This window comes from Equus przewalskii, chromosome 4 (genome assembly GCF_037783145.1).
Source record: "Equus przewalskii isolate Varuska chromosome 4, EquPr2, whole genome shotgun sequence".
In the NCBI taxonomy this organism is placed as follows: domain Eukaryota; kingdom Metazoa; phylum Chordata; class Mammalia; order Perissodactyla; family Equidae; genus Equus; species Equus przewalskii.
Genome location: NC_091834.1, coordinates 28,198,038 through 28,221,036, shown reverse-complemented (window position 1 = coordinate 28,221,036; position 22,999 = coordinate 28,198,038). Strand labels below are relative to the sequence as shown.

The 22,999-nt window shown below is 34.1% G+C and overlaps 1 long non-coding RNA gene across 3 annotated transcripts in view; it reads right to left on the bottom strand.

Moving 5' to 3' along the window:
* LOC139082786 (uncharacterized) overlaps positions 1–22,999 on the bottom strand; it is a 78,537-nt gene that overhangs the window by 48,250 nt on the left and 7,288 nt on the right. For all 3 annotated transcript variants that reach the window (XR_011539020.1, XR_011539018.1, XR_011539019.1), the window contains exon 2: positions 3,231–3,333. This is a non-coding gene — a long non-coding RNA (uncharacterized lncRNA). The remainder of the gene's footprint in view (positions 1–3,230; positions 3,334–22,999) is intronic.

The window sequence follows — 22,999 nt, the reverse complement described above, 5'->3', positions numbered from 1 at the left end:
TGAAAAGATGTTCAACATCACTAACTATCAGGGAAATGCAAATCAAAACTACGATGAGGTATCACCTCACTCTGGTCAGAATGGCTATAATTAACAAGACAGGAAACGAGTGATGGAGAGGATTTGGGGAGAAGGGAACTCTCATACACTGTTGGTGGGAGTACAAACTGGTGCAGCCACTATGGAAAATAGTATAAAGATCCCTCAAAAAATTAAGAGTAGAAGTACAGTATGATGCAGCTATTCCACTGCTGGGTATTTACCCAGAGAACATGAAAACAAGAATGCATAAAGATACATGCACCCCTATGTTCATTGCAGCATTATTCACAAGAGCAAAGATTTGGAAGCGACCTAGGTGCCCAACAAAGGACAAACTGATACAGAAGATGTGGTATATATACACAATGGAATACTCCCCAGCCGTAAAAAAAGATGAAATTTGACCATTTGTGACAACATGGATGGACCTTAAAGGTATTATGTTAAGTGAAACAAGTCAGAGTGAGAAAGTCAAATACCGTGTGATCTCACTCATAAGTAGAAGATAAAAACAACAGCAAGCAATCACATAGAGACAGAGATTGGATTGGTGGTTACCAGAGAGGACGAGGGCAGGGAGGAGGGCAAAAGGCGTGATTAGGCACATGTGTGTGATAATGGATGGTAATTAGTCTTTGGGTGGTGAACATGAGGTAATCTACACAGAAAACAAAATATAATGATGTACACCTGAAATTTGCATAATGTTATAAACCAATGTTACTGCAATAAAAATTTAAAAATAAATAAATAAAAGAAAGAAAAAAATTTTGCTAAAAATTAGCACTTACTTTGCCAAAGCAAAATACTTAATTCAGCAAACCACTTTCTTACCTTAGTCTTTACAGTAAAAATAAATTCCTTGCACAGCTAGTTGAATTTAAAATGCTGAACTAGACATTCAACATTGTTGAAGTCTGAGAGAAAATTTTCTACACCAAAAGTGTCCTAACTGATCTTTATGAAGAATACTTACTCTGCATATGAGTTTTTAAAATTCAGCCCCAGAAACTGGGCTTGGTTATATTCCGAGGGGATGGAAAAGGGAAATTTTCAGAATCCTTTGCAATTTAGGGATTTGGTAAGCAAGACCTGATTTCTTTCCAGATTCCCAAATCACAAGAGATTCAAATTTATATTGTATATTATATATATATATATATATATAATATTTGGAGTCCTCTCCATCATAGAAGACTTCCATGTCAACATACATTTAATTGGAAACCAAGCAAAGTCCCCAATACCCAAATTATCAGCACTCTTTTATACCCAGAGTACAGAAAATAACAGCTATTTTCCTGCTGTCTCAACACGTTTGTTTCTCAAATTATCTACTTCTATTAATTTCTAATATTTAATTTTAATGCCAATCTCCACAGCTAAATTTTATCCAAATTCACAAAATAAATTTTCATGTTTACCATTTTAGATTGCCAGATTTAGTGATTTTAATAACTTTAGTGATTAAATTATTTCTTCTCCTTTCTTTTTTGACACATTTATTAACTTTCTTGAAATGAAAAACAAAGTAGATATGGTCTAGCTTAGGAAATTTTTTTTTGTTTTTGAGGAAGATTAGCCCTGAGCTAGCATCCATGCTCATCTTCCTCTACTTTATATGTGGGAGGCCTGCCACAGCATGGCTTGATAAGCAGTGCATAGGTCCACACCTAGGACCTGAATCGGCAAACCCTGGGCTGCCAAAATGGAGTATGTGAACTTAACTGCTGTGCCACCAGGCCAACCCCAGGAAATTTCTGATAAATTGGAAAAGATGATAGTGACATAAAAAGCTAGAGATATGAAAATGGAGCAACTATGGCTAGTGTATAAAAGGTTAGAAGCCATTACTCCTCCCCCAGCAAAGTGCTTTTGCCAAATTTGTGCCTTCCTCAGCTTATATACAAAACTTCTGCTCCCATGAATTCAAATAAGATATGATTGTAAAATATTATTCAAAGGAGATATATATATTTTTTAAATTCAGTGAACAGGGGCTGGCCCAGTGGCACAGCAGTTAAGTTCACACGTTCCACTTCGGTGGCCTGGGGCTTGCCGGTTCAGATCCTGGGTGTGGACATGGCCTCACTTGTCAAGCCATGCTGTGGTAGGCATCCCACATATAAAGTAGAGGAAAATAGGCACGGATATTAGCTCAGGGCCAGTCTTCCTCAGCAAAAAGAGGAGGATCAGCAGCAGACGTTAGTTCAGGGCTAACCTTCCTCAAATAAATAAATAAATAAATAAATTCAATGAACAGATAGATATTCTCGAATCTGTTCTAAAAATTACCTTATAAACACATAAGAATACTCAATTGTCATCTAGTACAAATGCAGTTAGGGCATTTCCCACAAATATTAACAACTTATCAAATTCTGATATTCATAATATTAAATGAGGAATTACTATGTTGAAATCAAAATCATCTTGATGCAAATAGGTCACAAACTTTTATGTAACTTATCAATGTTGTATGTTATTTTGAACAAGGTGGAAAACTTAAAGCTTGAAAACAAAGTATCCCAAGAATAAAAAGCTGTATACTTATTGGATTGTCTATCTCTTTGCTTACAACAAATGAGAAAAAGTAAATTTTTTTAATACCAGAAAGTTTATTTATTTTACCTCTAGCCAAGATTCTAGAATAGACTTGTTTCTTAATTTATTGAGATGAAATTCACATAACATAAAGTTAGTCATTTTAAAATCTAGTGGCGTTTAGTACATTCACAATGCTTTATACCCACCACCTCTATCTAGTTCCAAACATTTCCATCACTTCAAAATAAAACCCTATACTCCCTAAGCAGTTTCTCCCCATTACTGTCTCCTCTCCCTAGCCCCTGGCGACTACTAATCTGTGTTCTCTCACTATGGATTTACATCCCCTGGACACGTCATATAAAAGGCATCATACAATAAGTGACCTTTTGTGTCTGGCTTCTTTCACTGAGTGTAATGTTTTTGAGGTTCACTCACTGTTGTATCAATACTTCATTCCCTTTTATGGCTGAATAATATTCCATTGTGTGTACAAATCACAACTGATTTATGCATTACTGCATTGATGGACATTTGGGCTTTTTCCACCTTTTGACTGTTGTTAACATAATTGCTATGAAAATGAGCATACATATATTTGTTTGAGTACCTATTTTCAGTTATTTGGGTTATATACCTACAAGTAGAATTGCTGGGTCATGCGGTAATTTCATGTTTAACTTTTTGAAGATCTTCTTTTTCCTCTTGAGGCTAAGATTTTTTAGCACTCTCTCCTCATGACCACTAAAAAACAAAAAGAAACAAAAGAAGATATAACAAAAGATAACACTTAAGAAAATATCAGATCGTGTAGAGTAAATACTCTCCCTCCAATATTCAAAAAGCATGTTTGGCATATTTAAAAGTGGAACAAGGAAAAAAAAGATATTTTAAATCCTAATTTCGTTTTCATTAAACTCAGCCTTTCACATGGCTTATATGTCCCAATCTGAAAAGTGTGAGATCTAATTTTTACTTTTAGCTTCATTCAATATTCTGAAACTTATTTTTATACATTTAATGTTTGGTTAGGTTTATTTACTCTTTTAAATTGGCTTAAAAGCAATTATAAAAACAAGAAAATTGATTAAACTTAAATAGAAAAACTTCTGGTGTGTTTTTTTAAAGAATAAACATAGTTTTCTTAGAATTCTGTCTCTTTTAATTAAGTCATAAAAATACACAGTAGTAAATATAAAACACAACATATTAAACATTAGTATAAAATGTGTGATTCGTTGTCTTTTAAATGAAGATTTTCTTTAGGAAGAATTTGATTTTCTCCATTTTTAGTTTCATTTGTTCAGAGACTCCCATTCTATACAATATATCCATGCAAACCCTCCACATTCTCTTAGTTTATATGATAATTACTTTAAAAATAGCAGGGAGTATTGTTTTTTAAATTAGATTTATGATACAATTAAAAATGTTTTAAATTATAATTTTATCAGTTAATTAAGATTAATATTTGGAGGTTAAATTTTTATGATAATATTACAGATCAGTGGAAAATCTACGTATGTATTACATTTTGTTAAATTTAAAGATAATAGCTAATTTTATTCTCCCAGGGGTTATAATTTAAGCACGACATCTATGAATGTCTCAGGAGTTATCCTAACTCATTCTTCTCTAATCAGAGTACTACTTTACATACTTAATGCCTTTACGTTAAGGTCCACAAATAATGAACAGCATGACAACTATAGTTAATAATATTGTATTGCATATTTGAAAGTTGCTAAGAGAGTAGATCTTAAAAATTCTCATCACAAGAAATAGAAATTCTGTAATTATGTATGGTGACAAATGTTAACTAGACTTATTGTAGTGGTGATTTTGCAATATAGACAAACATCCAATCATAATATTGTACACATGAAACTAATATAATGTTGTATGTCAATTATACCTCAGTTAAAAAAAGGTCCATGAATAGACTGATATTGAAAAATCTCCAGGATGTATTGTTAAGGGAAAATAATCAGTGTTTAAAACAATATGCATACTACATTCTGTGTAGAAAAGGGAGAGATAAGAATACATACTTATGCTTATTTGTATATGCTAAAAGAAATTCATAAGAATGAAGACAAGAATTATACATAAGAAATTAATAAGAGCAGTTATGGGTAGGCATGGGGTAGATAATGTCTAGATGAATTAATACTTTTTGCTGTACATCTTTTTATAGTTTATTATTTTTGAACCCTGTGAATACATTACCTAGTCAAAATTGTTTTTCATTTGTTGTAAGCGGTTATTCAAAAAAAAGCCCACATTTTCAAAGGCAAACTTTTTGCCAGATAATGCAATTATGAAAAGATCATCCTTAAAGAGAATATACAAATATATAGAGAAACTTGTCATAAACCTTATTTTTTAATTTGTTTTCTTCTCCCTCAAACTTTCTAGTAAGAAACTCATCTTACTCACTTCAGGGTTAAGGTACTTCCTGTTACTTTTACTATACGATGGATTTTCCATGTGACATTAATGTATCATCTTTTAGGTTGAATAGGAAAATCAAAACCCAGATCTGAATTACAAACGCCAGTTGTTTTCTTAGCAGGAAAGTCAAGGTGTGCCACCTTCTAAAATCAGAAAGGCTGAGTTTACTTGAAACCAAATGACTCATTCTTCCCTATTGTTTTTGTCCTTTAGAGTAATTTGGATGGCTCACAAAATGAGATCAAAGTTGGATTTGGGAGGCTTCCCGTACAGTATTGTCAATTTACTAGTCTGGGACTCTGGATACCAAAAAATAAGTGGGGGAACTCCATTCCTGCCTCACACAGACACACACAAAGACACACACACACACACACACACACACACACCATGCAATATGACACTTGTTTATACACACTTACCTTGAACTGCAAAAGAAGGTACCAATGTTATTTTTCTTGGAACTAAATAAAATATATACGTTATTGCTATAAGGGAACACAAACATATATATCAAACTGCTTTAATATGGAGATTCAACTAGAATGATCTTAGATTATCTACCTGTGATTAAATTGGACTGTGATGTAAAAATAAACAAACAAAACAAAACAAAGCAAAATAAAAATGGAGTTTAGACACTTCAGATGTCAGTCATGAAATTCACAAAATTAAACCAGTCAATATTTTTTCCATATCTAATTTGAAATAGCTATAGATACTATTATAAGACATATTGAAAACTTGAGGATTAACCTGAGTCTATATTCCAGCTACAAAATTTTTAAAGTTATGCAACTTATCCTGCTCATCAAATTTTGAAGATTTATATGCCTCAGTATTTCATCTAAAATCTAAATCTAAATCTAAAAGACAGAGAATCATTAATGCTAATTAGATATTTACCCCAACTCTTCAAATTCTACCAAAGCTGACATTTATTTCAATCAAGAACACACAGACCTGGATTTCTAAGCCTCTTCTATGTACAGAATATCAAGCACCTACTAGTCATCCTTACTTGAAAAATCAGATTTTTTTCCTGGAAAAACATGAAAAAGAAAATTATTCTTAAAGAAAAAAAGGTTACTTAATAGCGTTTAAAAATAATAATACATAAACTTTCTGGGGTCCGGTCCCATGGCCAAGTGGTTAGTCTTGGCGCATCCCGCTTCCGCAGCTCAGGGTTTCGCCGGTTCACATCCTGGGCACCGAAATGGCACCGCTCATCAGGCCACGCTGAGGTAGCGTCCCACACGCCACAACTAGAAGGACCCACAACTACAATATATACAACTATGTAATGGGGGGATTTAGAGAGAAAAAAAAGCAGAAAAAAAATCCTTTCTTTGCTAACTCCTGTCATTCCCCAACCTTTTTCTTTGTCCCTTCCCTAATCAAACTACTGTACTTAAAAGCTAAATAACTGGTAGGACCCTCTTAATTGCTTTTTGCTGCAGTCCGGCAGAATCTCAGTCTTTTTGTGGCAGTGGTGAGCCCAGGTAAAATTGATCAAGTCCCCAGACTCTCTTGTATCTAGCTGTCAACAAGAGACAAAGTTCTGGCCAATGAGCTATGAGAAGTCTATTGAATGGGGGACTTCTGGGAGAAGTATCTTGTGTAAGGTTGTGATAAAAAGATGAAAAGGTTATTTGTTTTTTTATCTCTCTCTCTTTGAATGAAATGATTAGAGTCCAACAGTTTTTTTGAACCAAACTCTAAGAGATAGAACATGAGCTGGAAAGAGATAAGGGGTCATCCTATTAGCCTTGTACTGCCTAACTCTAGACTTCTTTTATGTAAGACGTATATTTTATTTTATGTAATATTGTATTGTTTTCTGTCCAATGTGGCTACATCTACTACTAACTAATACTCTATTCCTGTGCTCTTCCACAATGCCTGTACCTTTATCATTGCATATTTTTCAGTATTACATTTGCCAATTCATCCTACTAGACCAGATTTTTTAATTTCATGGGGCAGAATTTTTTCTTTAATAAATCAGGCAATAACATCAAACTACTCAGCATCATTTCATAAATAAAATGAAAGGAATTTTATCACCAAAAATGTAGGAATGACAATATTTTTTTTAAAAAATGAATTTAGTTTTGTGAAACACCTGCAACATTGTCTTCCTAGACTGCTTAAAACTTATTCAAAAATAAGCATGCACTTATCCATATACCACTTTTTGGGACTCACTGCACTGAGCTGTATGTTTCCTAGGGAAGGCCCACTATATTGTTCTCCTTAGCACAGCATCTGACATCGTGCTCAAGATATATTTGCTGAATGATTAAGTCATTCAAACAAATTTCCGTACCCAAAGGGAAGAAAATTAAAAGAAAGAAAGAAAATGTTATCTTTTTTCTTTTGCTGGGGCCATGTGAAAATAATTTAAAATGTTCTGTGCTTATTAGTGCAAAAATGAAAATGATAACTTGTCCCTTTGACTCTTTATAAAAATCTTGTCACTCTGAGAAGAAAAGCCCATCATGTCTCCTGGTAAGCCATCCCCAAACTTAGCTACCTTCACTGGCAGGAGGCAGAGTTCTTGAAGCAAAGACTGTAAGTGAGCAAAAATGAGGCCATCTTGTTAATGCTAAACGGCCCCAGCCCCTCCTCCATGTGACTACTCGCTGCTCGGCAAACTCTAAAAGCTTCACACGCTCTCCTGATTTATGGCCTCTGCTTACGTACGTACTCTCCAATAGCTCGATAAATTAAAACTTTGTTCTATGAGTTTCTCTCCAGGAACAGGCTGACCACAGGTGGGAAGCACACCTACAAGTTATCCATCACAGCTGACAGAGAATGGAACAATGAAAGAACTGGAGTCCGTCATGCGTGAACGAAACACCCTCCTTACTGCCCATGTATCCCTGTATAACTAACTCAAGAGTCTGCAATTTCTGAAGAAGGTTTTTGAGACACTAGCCTACCATCTTCCCAATTATGCTGGCTAATTGAATTAAAACTTCCTTTCTCCATCTCTAACTCATCGTGATTAATTGGCTAAGAGTGCGGCAAGCAGAGGGAGCCCATTGCTCAGTATCAAGATCCTGGGGTCTAGTCTGCCACCTATGATATAAACTTACACATTGAGCTGTCCTCTGTGGGCCTGAATTTCCTTCCTTCTGAAAGAGATGTGGTTGCACTGGATGACTTTATAGTCATTTTCACTCTGGCCTGCTGTGATTATATGTACATCTCCAACGTAATCCTCTCACACTGTGGTTTAAGGCTCCTCTGTCCTTCTCCAACCTCGAGGGAGATGGGGATCACAGTCTCTGTGTGTTTGAAAATCATTACTGAATTTATCCTTTGATATTCCTAGGTGTCTGGCCACACGCCCAGTTGGGTGAGCAGTGTGGGACAGGTTGCAGAGAGACCAAAGAAAAGACCTGGAGCCAGCGAACGAGACATAAATGTTTATTGGGAGTAACTTACAAGGAGGCCCAGTGGCGGCTGGCTGGACAGCAACGTGCACCCGCTGCCACGGGTGGGAAGGAGGTTTCTTATATAGGCAGGGGACACAAAGGCTGGTATGACCAGTGTTCCCAGGAACAGTAGTTCAAATGGAGGGCCTCTGTGTCCCTTTAAGATGTGATGTTCTTTGATTGAGATGAGGTAGGACCGGGACTGGCCAGGCCCTGGATTGTTACAAATCCCAGCATCTGGGTGTCCTGCCCAGAAGAGAGGAAGAAGCACACATGGTTGCAATGGGCTTGTGGGCTTTTGCTGAGTGACCAAGGCCCAAGCTCTGCACTAGGCAACCTGAATAACCTCATTTCCTTGATTTTTTCTCATGTTCCCTTAACTGTAAATCCTAAATCGAACATAATGACTTAAGAAGTTGCGAATATGCAATGGAAGGTGGGTAAGGATGATTCCTATATTTTACCTGTCCTATAGCTCTGCACGTGGACAATGTGGAAAGTAGAGAGAATTAGTGGTCACTATCAAAGTTGGTCCTGTATATACAAAAGAAAGCTGAAAATATGGTTATTAAAAGGAACTTTAACCACTTTCTTTTATACTCTCCACTAAACTTTAAAACACCACATTAGTATACAGGCACATGTGTACTTCCATCATTTATTTTGAAAATAGAGTGAAAAATGCCACCCGAGGATGACTGCAATGTTGGTCTGTAATTCTGCTTTAGAAAAATAGTTTATTCTGAAAACATTAGGGAATGATATCCATGGAAGTTTTGAACAACATAAAAACAGAGGGAGAAAGATAGAATAGTTCAAGAACAAAGTTTATCTTACTGTTCCCTTAGGGTGTTTCCCATTTCTAGGGCAGTAATTGAACAAACATTATTTATGTATAAGCTTTTTTGGACAAAGGCCCTCAGAACTCAACGATAAATCTCAAAGTATGAAGATAATTAATCCAACTAAAACTCATTTAGAAATATCAGCAACGTCAGAGAACAATAGCAAGCTAATTGGGGTGAAGGGATGCCTTGCAGATGAATAGCTCTGGGCTTTGTCATATCTCAAATCTGTGGAGGCAGAACAAACATTCATATTAATGAATCCAAAACAGATCAAATATGCCTTAGAAGACATATTTCTCTGTGGCTGTTTTCCTTGGTTGGCAGTGTCTCTTTCTCCTGTTTGTTTACACAAACAGACACTGAAGGTGCTGAATTCCTCTCTGGTGTCTCTTTTCCCTCAGGCTCCCTCCTTAGATCAAAGGACAGCGCCATGATTAAAAGGGGAGCTAAATTACTTTCAAGGCACAGAAAAGGGAAGTGCTGGTATACACCTGTGAAATTGTTGGTCAACAGTCCAAGCCATTCCTTCACTCCTAACACATTACATATTCTCCCAACTAATATCCTGACTTTATACTGCCAGGATCTAGTTTAGGGCCAGGACCAAAATGGTTCTACTATTTATTTATGTTGTGATCTCCAGCATCTGTATGTATATAACATCAGGGGTAGGTCAGAAGTAGAAAGGATTCTAAAACTTAATTAATATAAACTTCCCTTTCTACATCTGTAAAATAGGAATGGTATTAATCTATGTCTTAGATAGCTACTGAAAGAAACAACTGAGCCTACATAAAGCAGCAGAATACCTATCTATCATAGGGCTCTTTTCAGGATTAGTCAACAAAAATAATCCATAACCAATCCTTAAATCAAAATTTGGGTGAGTTTATTATGAACCAGATCTGAGGACCATACTGCCTGGGCTCTTCCTTCCCCAAGAAAGGAAGAGAACCAAAGAAGTGGGGTGTACAGAGTGGTTATATACCATCTTGGAACAAAGAGCATGTATCACATATGATTGGAATGCCCCTTTTACAACAGTCACAAGATTGCCTAGCCAGCACAGCACAGCTATTCACATAGCACGTAGCAGGTCTGTTGTCTCAAGCTGGGTGGCCACAGGGTGGGCACAGAAATCAAGTCCTAGCTTAGGGAGAGATGCTCATCCTTAACGAAATGCCAATGTGGCGGAAGTTGTGTCTTCATCTTACGGGCATTTGTTCTTGTCTTTGAGACATACCAAATGCTTAAAGCACATATACAATGCATGCTCAATGGCCATGTCAGGCCCTTTTGGAAGATAAAGTAAGGTCAGGCCAGACTAGTTTTACACCAAATGGCTTCCTCATGTACTCTAATATATCCTATTGCTTGCCATTTATTTATCAGATTTAAATGAGATCCTATTTGTAAAGTGCCCATAGTGTGTGCTATAGATTTTTGCTAAATAAAATATTAGTCAGCATTCAACAAATATTATCTAATAATCTTATGGTGATGCCACCACTGGTGGTGTTCCTAACATTGACGACAGCCTGTACTTAGTCTTTCTCTAACACAGAATACAAAGGAATATGAGATCATTTTAAAATAATGACATAATACAGATTTGAGATGTGCACAGAGCATTAGGGAAGTCCCACACAGGTGCACTCATGCTTTTGACTTGCTCTGGGCTTATTTTCAAAAAGAGAAGTCACTAAACAGGCTATTTGTTGAACCGTGTAATCATTGCCTTCACGCATCTTTCTGTCCTGAAAGTCAAAACTGGTAAAGCTGCTGGTTTGTGAGGGGAGGACAAGAGTAACTGTGTCCTAACTAAACCTGAAGAGGCAGTGGTAATCGTGAAACTGTCAAGAGGGAACTAAAGGCTTTGGTAACAAAAATTCATGCAGGTGTATTGCCTTAGGCAAAGGAAGGAGGCGTATTTAACCCTTTTCTAAAAGAGAAACACAGCTGCAACATAGTGAAGCAAGACTATTATATACTATTATGTACAAAGACAGGTGGTGTTGCCCTCAATGTTACATATTTTCAACCATGACTTGCTTCACAGAAATTTTTCTTGCTCTGAAATGGCTGGGTATTTATTGGGGCCCAGAATCAGCAAAAGTGAGAATTTTATAATAGTGTGAGCACTTGGTGTAAGTTAGGGCCTCCTTAAAACATGTGTCATGTTTCCAAAGGTCCCCTACGATCCCTCAGGTCCCTCTGTAGGCAGAACAATTCCAAGCGTAGCCAGGCAACATTGGAACGAAAATCACACTTCAGGATCCTTTCTTAGACACAGTGAATTAGAACTGATAAGAAACAGGGATGTGATCTGGAAATCTGTATTTTTAACAAGTTCTCCCAGGTAATTTTGATGCTTTGCCAAATGTAGCCATGGTCCCAGATTCATGTTGCCTCTTAGATATGCTAAAAAGATGTAAATGTGAAGGACAGCCAGAAAGTAATAGTAACTTATTAACATAAATTTTTAGAGAAAATATTCATTAAATAAAAAATTGCTTTGAAAAATTACTTTATTATCCCAATTAAAAATCTTAAACATTAAAGGGAATTAATAGATATATCAATTCCATATAAATTCCACTCAACTTCCTTATGAAGAGTTTTAGGTATGAAAATAAGATCAAGAAAAGAAAAATCCACGTAAGTGACTTCTTTATAACAAATTAATCTTTAGTTGTAGAGCATCCATTAAATCCTGTAAGCACATTAAGCAATGTCAGATTTAAGAGAATCTCTCTGGGCTGCATTTCCCTTAATCATTTTGAGGCAAAGCCATAAAGTAATTCTAATTCATATTTAATTCCCACAGAAGTATCAAGTTAAATGCAAGTAATCCTAAAATACTTTTAGTATTTGACACTAACGTGGTATTGAAATTTGGATCTCAATTTAAAGGACCTGTTCAAATTGCTTATCAAATATTCATTTGCTATTGGTTTTCTAAATGTCAAATACCACTTTAATTTTGAAAGACAATATATATTTCTAAATGCATGTTTGTATGTATACATATAAATGTATGTGTATACATAAATATACATATATGCTACCCTGTATTTCAGAATGCCTTTTGGACAAATTATCATGATGATATTAAATTCATAAAATACAGTTTGGTGATGTTTCATATCAAAGATTAAGCAATTGGTATAATTTGTCAATATTGACACTTTATAATACGTGAATTCTGTTTCTAATATTCAAAGTATACAATATTTAAGGCAATGATCACATGGTTTTCTTTCCTCATTTAAGTTAGTTTTTCACCATGGTACCATAAAAAAAAATATTCATTAATTCAGGAAGCAATATTCATATCTTTTCTCTTTAACTCGCTTTTGAAAATACTCTTATTAATCTCACTTATAACCTACACCGGTGATTCTCAAAGTATCAAGTACCAAACCAGCAGTATCAATACCACCAAGGAACTTTTTAGAAATGTCCATTCGTCCCCTTAGACTTATTTAATGAGAAACTCTGGTCCTGGGAATCTGTTTTAACATGTCCTACGGGGTTCTTGATACACAGCAGAGCTTGAAAATCAGGCTCTGTCCAAAGCTAATAGTATCATATCTTCATCTTACTTGACTTTCAGCAAGAAATGTCATAACTGACCACTTCCAACTTTAAAAATTCTTATTTAATTATGAAATATTTCAAAGTCAAGAGGTACAAAGAATAATATGAAATACTCATGTCCTCATGCCTGCAACTTAACCCATGTTAAGAGTTTTGCTGTACTTAATTCAAATGATTGTTTGAAAGGAAATGCTTCAGATTCAGTGGAAAGCCAATACCTTACCTAATACCTTTCTTTTCTTTTTCAAGGTAATCACTATCTTAAATGTGTGTACATCTGTTCTATTCATGTGTCTAATGCCTCTGTATATGTCCATAAATATATAATACTGTTTAGTTTTAAATTTTTATATAAATAAATAACTTTTTACAATATGCTTTTTTCACTCAAAATCATGTTTTTGATATCTGACTACGAATATGTCTTGCAATTTAGTTCATTCTTAGGTACTATATATTGTTGATATTATGAACAATTATTTATCAATTTTTTATCAATTCTCTACTGACAATGCTACAATGAACATTCTTGGAACTTATCTTTTTGTGTACATATGTGATATTTTCTAAAAAATAATCATATGTATGCTTCTATTATATAAAATTATGATATAAATATTTTATATATTAAATAGTAAATATTTATATCATTTAAATATTATTAATATCTAAATATTAATGTTACATTTAGTAGAAATATTATGTATTTAATCTTACATATTTAAAATATAAATATTTTGTAATTATATATATAATATTTGGTTTGAGGTATATATGCAGGACTACCACAAACACAACTCCAGGAGACACAATTTACACGTTAATCTATGTAAATACTGCCCCTTACAGCTGTGTGTTCCACATCCTAGGCACCTTGTAGCAACTTCACTAGATGCTGCTAAATGCTCATAATGTTTGTTGCTCTTAATAGCAGTTTTGTGTCTTTCTATTTTTTCTTATTCTCACTGACAATTGATAGTTAACAACTCTAATTTTTGCCCTAATATGATGAATGTGAAATAAAATTCTTTACTACTTTGTATTATCCTAATTATTATGGAAGATGAGTATCTTTTCATAGGTTTATTGGCTATTCAGTAATTTACCAGGGGTATTTTCTGTTTTTCATAGTTCTTTGATATGGTTTTTATCTTCCCATAGGTTTTTGATTGGACGTGTTGAATATAATTTCTTGAGGAGTGTGGCTTTCCTTTGAATTTCTTTTAACAGTGTCTTTGTTACATGGATTTTTTTAAACTTTTTAAACTAACTATATGTCCGGAAAAAATGTCCACATCTTATGTTAAATGAATTATCTTAAAGTGAACACACTTGTGTATCCTCCACCAAATTCAAGAAATCAAAAATTATATTAATTAGAAGAGAAGTTTTTAAATACACTTAATGTACTTTTTAGTGGTTTGCTTTTGAATCTTCTTTAAGAAATTCTTCCTTAATTTACAATCAGAAAAATGTTTCTATATTTTTTCTGTAAGTTATAAAGCTTTACTTTTTATATAATTTTACTTTTCACATTTTTTACCCATCTGGAATTTATGTATGGTTTAGTTTCAGTTTTCTCTTTTTCACCCAGATGCTCCCGACACGAAGCTGGATCAGCAATATTCTCCCAGGAAGCTGAGGTCAAGTCATGTTCCCAGGACTTCACTGTTGCTAAGGCCTCACTCACAGGAACGCACGACTGCCTCTTCCTAAGAGTCCTGAAACGCTACATTTGAACAAAGTACTTCTCCAGGCTAAATTCCTTCAATTTACAGGACTTTTTATCTCATTAAAAATACCTTACTGATCTAGTGATGATTAACTGTTCACATAGTTCTCGACTGGATGGCAAAGGGTGAAAACTCCCCTCACCCCTTCCTTTTTTCTCTCCCTCTGCCTATTAATACCAATGCAGCCCTAATATCAGGGAAGGCCGGCATGACTGTTTGTCTGGTAATTAACTAAAGAAAATACTCACTCTGTAAAATATTTACTTGGAGTCTCAAAAGTTTAGCTATGTTAGCAACTGTATGAATGCAACAAAACAGAAGAAAGATTTACTACTATTTCCCCAATATAGTCTCCCAGACTCTGACTGACCCAAATATGAAGCACAAGATGAAACTGAAAACAATTCCATATTTAAGTAATGTCTTACTCTACTTATCCATTCCTTATCATATGAATCACAAATTATTTATTTAATTTTAAGTGAGGAAAAAAATGCCAACAGAAGATGTTAGCAGTTCAGTACGTCAAAGCAATATCTCAAGGAGCTTTGAAAGCACTGATTTAAAAGCTTTGAAATTGCTGATCTAATTAGTCATTATAATCATGTACTCAAGGAAACAGCTGGATTTTTATTTTCACACTGGATAAGCTTTATTCCACACAAGGGTAAGAATTTCCTTCTATGTGTGAAACATATTATATCACTGTTCTTTTCACTAGGACAAAGTCTATTAATTGCCTCTTGCCTCTTTTAGTTATCACTACATTTCCAAGAGAAAATATGCCAGTATTTTAGTATTAGTATTTTTCCAAGTAACCTTCCTTAGATTTCATGCAACATTTGGAAAGTAAAAGCAGAAAATTATTTTTACAAATGTTGCTGAAAACATAGACATACACACCCAAGGGGCCATTCCACAAAGGTATGTTAAGTAACTCTTAAATAGTCACAGAAAACAAAACACAACAGTTTTGTACACAATTAAAGCCATAAATTTAAGTGAACCCATGACCTTTGATCTATACAATCAGATGGGCTATCCTAGAGAATAGCTGTGGTGTGCATATTGGAGGTGGGAGTAGGCAGAAAGGAAAGGTATGTAAAGATAAACACAAATATAAATACATAGTTGTTTTAAAACATGTCCCCAAGTTCTTTGACAGTCCTTCCATCAAGAAGTGGCATTTATGTTCCCTCCCCTAGAACCTGTCAGGCTTTATAATTGCCTTGACAAATAGAATGTAACACAAGTGACATGGTAATGCTGCAGCTTCTGAGGCTAGGTTAGAAAAGGCTGTGTAGCTTCTGCTGGCATCTCTTGAGACACTTGCTCTGGGAGCCTTCAATCACCATGTGGAAAGACCATATAGATGGATCCCATCAAGGGAGAGAGAGATGCCCACAGACCTCCGGCTGTTTGTATCTTCCCAGGTCAGGTACCAGACATGTGAGTGAAGAGCCTTTGAGCCTACCCCCACCACTATCTGACTGAAATCCAGTGAGAGACACTGAGCAAGAACTGCCTACCTGAGCTCAGTCAAACCTCAGGTTTGTGAACCAAATGAATGTTTATTATTCTTTTTTTTTTTTTTGAGGAAGATTGGCCCAGAGCTAACATCTGTTGCTAATCCTCCTCTTTTTGCTTGAGGAAGATTCTCGCTGAGGTAACATCTGTGCCAATCTTCCTCTATTTTATGTGGGATGCCACCACAGCATGGCCTGATGAGAAGTGCTAGGTCTGAGCACAGGATCCAAACCTGCAAACCCTTGGCCACCGAAGCAGAGTGCGCAAACTTAACCACTATGCCACCAGGCTGGCCCCAAAATAAATGTTTCTTATTCTTTTAAGCCGCTGTTAGGATGGCTTGTTACACAGCAACAGAAAGAACAGTGTACGATAAAATTAGCACACATGCTGTATGCAAATATAAAATAATGACTTTTTTTTCACGCTACTTAGAATTGTCATAGAACCTCATATAAATTAGATGCCAACCTAATAATAAAAACATATCAGAGGTAGATGCTTACATAACTTAATTTAGTTTCCAACAGTGGAAAAATTATAGTAGCTTGTTTTCTTTATGTTATTACTATCAATAATTGCTATGATTTCAGGGTTCCCATTTCTCCATTTTTGTGACATAGCATCAGAATATAATACTTGAGATCAGAATGCAAGAATATGGTTTATTCTGTCTTTTTCTTACTAAAAACACGTTGCTCTTTATTAATCCATCAAAGTTTTTCCCTAAGAAAATGGTATGTTTTCCCTCACTATAATTTCCATTAATTTATTCTATGTAATGTCCTTTCTCCATTGGATTATTGCTTTAAAATGTCTCCTGGTTTCCATGATCATAGTGCTATTTTCCTATATTAAGTGCAATGTAAAAATAGAACTTGGCCTTGTTATATTTTTCTACAGATTCACTGTCACCCTCCTTTAGTTTTATATATAGTCAATCCTCATTTCTAACTCCAGTAAAATGCAAACTTTAAATCCAGATGCTGCATCGCTATTCTTTTGCTATTATTCTTTTTCTCTCATTTGTTTCTTGTTGGTACAATTTAAGATATTGTAAGCACTTAACTTGCTTCCAGGCATTGGGCTGATAAGACGTTTATTTGACACTCAGGGTCTGAAAACAACAAGGTAACTTTAAGTCTTGTAGCAGTTAGCTTTTACCAAGTAACAAACCACTCCACAAATTAGTGTTTTAAAACAGCAACCATTTACTTAGCTCGTTATTCTGCAGTTGGGTAATTTGGGTTGCCTGAGCTGGGCAGTTCTTTTGGTCTGGGCTGGTGTATCAGACACGCATGCCAGTAGAATTACCTTTTATATAAAATTGATACTTTACCAAATACCTAATTCCTTTTAACAGTTTTTAATTTCCACTTAGTTGGCAGGGCGAAAGCAAAGAAGTCCTCACAGTTAATGAGAGTTGATGACTTGAGACACTTATCTGGATAAACAGAATAATCCATTCAAAAACACGATGGTTGTTAATGAAAGAGAAATACTCAATGATGAATCATCCTAGTGTGAAACCCCTCTTTTTGCTGTTGATTATAAGGCAACATTAAAGAGAGACAAGAAAAAAATAAATTATTGTCTTACGAGTCATTAAATAAATGAATTCTGAAGGGAGGGCTGCTTCTTTTTCAATACTTTACTCCATCCTCTAAAACTTTTCCACCAAATGCCTTGTTCTGTGGTACTTACTGCCAATTTATGTTTTACAGAGATTCTACTGTGATTTGCCCATAGACAGAGAATTCCTCATTAGTCCGGATTTATTCCGCACTAAAGAATTTGCTTTCACACTGTGTTGTGAATTTCTGAGGCAGCAAAACTCATTGGAAAGACATTTGTGTAAAAGCTCAATAAACCTAAAACAATGTTCCTCTTTAGAACATTAAAACTTCTTCTGCTCCAACTTTTACTACTTTGAAGAGAAGGATAATATATTTCTATCTCACAAGTAGATTACAGTTAAAAGCAGAGAACCATCATGCCAAATTTCATTTATTCATATACCATCCTATAAGAGAATTAACTGTACTAACACAATGTTTTTCTATAAATTCTCACTTAAAATCAAATCCTATGTTAATCTTCTCCTAAACAATAATGTTTATGAAATCACAAATAAGTTGTTTTATTATTTTCCAATATACATGACCATTAACACCTAATTATTAACAGAAAATAATTATTCTATAAATTTTCTAAGATCTCATTATATGACACCCTTAACAGGCATGTTGTATCTTGAAAAACACTAATTGAAATTTTCACAAATGTTTGAGAACTAAGAACAAGAGTAAATATTCCCTTTCCCTGGTACTACATTCAGTAAGAAAAGTTGTGAAGACGATAGTGGGTATTGATGGCAAATTCATAGTAATGGAGATGAAGTGATTATTTTAGTTCTCAGCATCATATTTTTAAAGGACCATGGATAATCTAGAGCATGTTTCTAATCAAAATAAGAAAATTTAGACCAGATCAGGAGTCACAGATTTTCCAGCAACTAAAAATATTCAAGCAGAGGTGGAATGAATAATTGCCAAAAGAGTGTGCATGGACTGCTATATAAGTTCTAGGATTCCTTGTAAGATTTATATTCTGTTATTTTCCCATTGCTTTGGGCCTCTGTAAAATAGCTGCTGTGATTTTTAGTAGAGAAGTTATTAAAGTCCATTATCTGATATATTTCATAGGAAAAAACTTTTCAGGAACCTATTGTGGTTCCTTCTTTAAAAGTTTAATAATAAGATAATTATAATAATTTCCTGAATTATAGTGCTTCAGTTATACAAACATTTGTTTCTTTTTCATATTCTAAATGCAAACTTTTGAGCCGAGTGCCTTACACCAACACATTTATGCTATAAACTTTCTTTAGTTAATTCATTCTCGCTGACAAGCCAGATGCTAGACAACAAAACCTGATAAAACTGTTCTAGCAGTCCAGTAGTAGAAGTTGTACAAATAATTAGATGAGTCACTTGACATCTTTGGAAATGATATAGCTATATCTGAATTATCTCATTCAACAAAACGTATTTTGAATGATGTGTGATACATTATAATAAATAATACATTAAAAGACAATTCCAATTTCAAAAATTTATTTTCAAATTCACATTATTTTTTAATTATAGCAGTGCACTTATTTTAACTAAAGCACAAATCATTTTCTGTCTTCCTCCAAACTTGTATCCTACACTCCACTTCTCAAAAACAAAAGGGAGAGGGTAAGATTTATGTCAATGTGTTGAGTTTGATGTAAACTAGGTATAATTTTCCAAATTCGTATTGGACTATAGAAGTAAAATATATCTATAGTGGGCTTATACCACTTACTTTTTACTTCAGATCAAGTGGGTACTGGTGAACCAAAATAAGTTAATTGAATATTGTCTGTCCATATATATGTGCATGTATGAAAATTGCATTTCAGACAGAAAATTCAAGGTTACACTTATTTAACAAACACAGAAACATCTAAATTAAGCCAGAATAACCTAGAAAAGAAAACACTTTGAATTTTGAATATACTGTGATAAAATATTTTAATTACTCAATAAACAACTGATCAATAAGTAAGTCATGCTCTTAGTTCTGAAGTGAACTTGGTATAACTTTGCATATCCTTTAATAAATAATTCATCTCTCTTCTAAAAACAAACACACAAAGTGTAGGACTGTAAGAAATTTACTATATTTTATTTATTATTACCTCACTTTATTCCATTTTTATCAGATGTGACATTGAATGTTACCAAAGTTGGAAAACTATTTCTTTTAAGTCAATCTATCTAGCCAGCATTAATCCAAAAGAAAGCAAATTTCAAGTTATGTGTCACTTATAATTGCTTTTGAAATAAGCCAAGTAATTCATAACAGAGCTTTTAGGCAGTTAGCACAAACTGTGATTCAAATATTTCTTCTAAATTGCAAATTATTTAAATTCCAAATATTTATAATATATGTTGTAATGTCTTTGAATAAATACTTCTTTCAATGTTCTAAAATTAGATGGAAGTGATGGTTGTACAACTCTATATATACTAAAAACCATTCAATTTTACAATTTAAATGGGTGAATTATCGGGTATGTGAATTATACCTCAATAAAGTTTTAAGCATTTGTTTCTCACATCTGATGTATTCTCCCAAAGCGTTTTAGCCCCTTTGCCATTGCTCATAGTTATATCTTTGTTTATTGTCTCCCACTTAGGTAGCCCACTTTGTACATGTCTTTATTATTAATGCCCATATAGACTTTTTGTAATTATGTGTTTAATATCTATTTTCCTTCCTAAGTGTATAAGAGCATTTGACAGTAGAGTTTGCGGTTTATTTTTATATTCTTAATACTTAGCATGGTGAATGATACATAATAAATATTTGTTGAACAAATTAATTCACTCATATATTAGGGAGTTAAGAACAGAAAATATCAATTTTCATTTGATAACTTTAAAAATGGAAATACAAAGTTATTACATATAGTACCAAAAAGACAGAAGCCAAATACTGAATGTATGAATAGGCTTCAAGTTACCTGGATAGAAACTTACACATTCCGCACTAGCATGACTCCACGTTCAACATACTCCTCATCCCAAGTTCACCACTAAATATGCCAGATCAATTATCTGTGAAAACCTCGCTCTTGTTGCAATGAAAATCTGGAGAAAAAAATTATAGCAATCAAAATTATATTCATAGCCCTGCCAACTTACTTTTGTTTCTCTCATGAGAAACACTCTATGATTATACTGATAATTTCTCTATATCACCTCCCAAAGTTTGGCAGAATTGTTAGATAAGCAATAACATATACCTAAAATTTCAAGTCAGAGAAAAAAAATTAGCGAAGCTATAAAACAAAATAAATGGGCTAATAATCTGTTAATAAGATAACAGTTGAATAAAAATTCTTATTTTTCTTTATAATGTGACATTTAATTTATAGTATGGACTATGAGGCTATTTGATATGCTGTTAAAAAGTTCTTATGGTCATGATAATATGTTTCATTGAAACATACTGACATAATTGGCAAATTTAAGACATTCTTTTGAAAGAAAATGCATTTAATTTTAAACTTAGTTTTTAAAAAAATCAGTACTTTAGATTACTACTGACCAATAAAAATGGCAAGCAATAGGATATATTGGAGTATATGAGGAAGCCATTTGGTATAAACCTAATTCCACCTGACTTTGTTTTTTCCAAAAGAGCCTGACTGTGGCTATTGAGCACGCATTGTAAATCTGCTTTAAAACATTTACTATGGCAAGAACAAATGGCCTTAAGATAAAGGTGCAACTCCCCCTCCAAACATTGGCATCTGGTTAAAGATTAAACATCTTTCCTTAGGCTGGGAACTAATTGCAATGCTCATCTGTGACCACCCAGCTCGAGGCAACAGACCTGCCACCCTGCTGTGTTCACCTTCACCGAGACGGCAGGCCTATCTGCTGTTTCCATCAATCGCTGTGCTGACAGAGCAGCCTCGTGACTATCGTAAAAGGAACATTTCAATCATATGTGAAACATCCTCTTTGAGGGTATATAACCACCCTGTATACCCCCACTTCTTTGGAGTGCTCTGTTCCTTTGTGGAAAGACTCTCCCGGGTTATAATCCTCAGATTTCACCTCAGAAAAAGTCACCCAAATTTTCATTTATAGATTGGTTATGGATTATTTTTGTGAACACTACAATTTCAGATATTTGCAAAATTTGTTGATTCCATCAGGTCAATTTATATATCTCTTAGAAAATCACCGAAATGCCACTCTTTTCCAATTGAAATCCAGCCACCTCTTAAACAAGAAAAGGAAACTGAAACTCACAGCAAAGTGGCTGTAAAACAGTGAAACCCAGCTATATAATAACTCAGTATTAAGAGATTTTGCTATTCCATAATCCAAAATATTGTACAAAACATGGTTCTATACACTAAAACTATACTCTTACATGATTATGATTTATGATTTACTATTGCATAACATTGCTATTCTATAACTATAGAATTACACATGTTGCCTACTATATTATGACCATGGTGAAGAACTCAAGCGCCCCCAAAAAGTCTCAACCCAAATGAAAGAAAAGTTGAATAAATTTTTATAGACCAACAGTAAAATTTTTAAAAGACTCAGATAAAAAAATCTGCATTGCAAACAGTCCCTTGGAATACTAATTGTTTGATATGACAATTAGGTACTTTAACACACTGCTATAACATTTTTACTGATAGCAATATAGAAAATCAATGCATTGATAAAAATTTTTATGTAAAAATCTCGTGTTCCTAAAATGTCTATAACATTTTAGTTAATCAGTATTTTTTAAAAAAATGAAAAAAACAGAGAAATTAATTTCTTTTGAACCAATATGTATTCCATGTTAAGTGTTTTTACTTAAAATGCCACATCAGGTCATTTTCAAGAAAAACACAATACAAAATTTATATAACCTTTTCTATTTTATCAGCAAGAAAGAAATTCTCACCAACACTCCGCTTGGAGGGGACTTCTAACTCTGAATCATTGGCAGGTGCTAATTGGCAAAAAAGAAGGCAGTTCGCAGTAAACACCTTTCTCCATACAGAAAGTGTTGGGCTGTAAAAACCAAGTTCTTTGAGCTTTATTGGCTGTTCAACAAATAGTCTTTTAATGGTAACAAATGCTTAGCTCTGTGTTAGCATAAAGGAAAATTATTTGTTAACTGTTCATGTGGTTTCACTGGCTTAGTTTCATGTTTGGTTTTATTACTCATATGAAAAATAATCTAAACA